General features: G+C 31.8%; 1 non-coding gene across 1 annotated transcript; it reads right to left on the reverse strand.

Annotated features, from left to right (window-relative positions):
- Positions 1–298: 298 nt before the first annotated feature.
- Positions 299–371, reverse strand: TRNAA-UGC. The gene has a single exon. It is a non-coding gene; the product is annotated as a tRNA-Ala (tRNA).
- Positions 372–1,411: the final 1,040 nt, after the last annotated feature.

Raw genomic sequence — 1,411 nt, forward strand, 5'->3', positions numbered from 1 at the left:
CTTTTCTTTTTCTCTCCTCTACCCACCTTATACATAACATGCTATCTTTTTTTTTTCTCTCCTCTACCCACCTTATACATAACATGTTAAATTAACTCATACTGAAAAAAATCATTTCTTTCTTTTGGAGATGCGGGGTATCGATCCCCGTACCATCCCCACAATTTTTGCATCACAAAACCCTAAATTTTTCATCATCAATAATAGTGAAAATGAAGAAATATTGCTACACAACAGGTCATGAATAAGGAAAAATTTGAAAAGAAACAATATATTTAATAATAGATAATCTTATTTTTGGAGATGCGGGGTATCGATCCCCGTACCTCTCACATGCAAAGCGAGTGCTCTACCATCTAAGCTACATCCCCAAGATTCTTACATCATAAAACCCTATTAATGTCCCATCATCAATAATAGTGAAAATAAAAAAATATCAAAATATTAATAACAAATAGTTTAGATATCCCCACAATTCTTATGTCACAAAGTCCTATGCATCTCGTCATAGTGAAAATGAAAAACTATCCCAGCTCATTATGTCCTAAATAAGAAAAAATTGAAAAGAAATAATATATTTAATAATCGATTCAATTGAAGATGCAAGGTATTGAGCCTCATACTTTCCACATGGGAAATGAACGCTATACCATTCGAACTACATCCCTACGATTTTTACATCAAAAAACCCTAAACGTCCCTTCATCAATAATTGTGAAAATGAAAAAGTATATATGCATATTATGTCATAAATAAGGAAATATTGAAAATGAAGAAATATCACTACTCAACATGTCATGAATAAGGAAAAATTGAAAAGAAGTAATTTTCAATAATAGTGACATGAAAAAACTATCCCTGCTCATTATGTCGTATCCACATTAGAAGTGAGCGCTCTACTATCTGAGCTACATCCCCATACTACAATCTCTTGAAGGGGAATATTTTGAGAATCAAACTCGAGACCTCTCACTCCCAGACCTCTCACTCTCAGAGGTAGAATGTGTCTTGGAGAATAAAGCCTTGGGATGGGATATTGTATTAAGAGCATGATGGTAAGTATAAAATGTTGAATATGAAGTTAGGTTGATGTCGAATATGAAGTCCAACGATAAAAAAGGAATTAGACATAAGGGCATTTCAAGAATTGAACTCAAATTGCACCACAAGTGAGAATCATACCACTAAACTAAATGTCTTTTCTTGAACACCCAATATTTTTAACTTCTACTTAAATATATTTTTCTCTCATGAAAAGTTGAATTGTTATAATATAAAAGGGTTATCAAACAACCCAACAAAAGAAACAAACTAATCAATTTGGATTGGATTGATTCGGTTTAGTTCATCAGTTTGTTTGATTTAATTTTTCTATTTTGTCTCATATGACAAGAAAATAAAGTTGTATTGA

This window comes from Cucurbita maxima, unplaced genomic scaffold (genome assembly GCF_002738345.1).
Source record: "Cucurbita maxima cultivar Rimu unplaced genomic scaffold, Cmax_1.0 Cma_Scf00100, whole genome shotgun sequence".
Classification (NCBI taxonomy): Eukaryota; Viridiplantae; Streptophyta; class Magnoliopsida; order Cucurbitales; family Cucurbitaceae; genus Cucurbita; species Cucurbita maxima.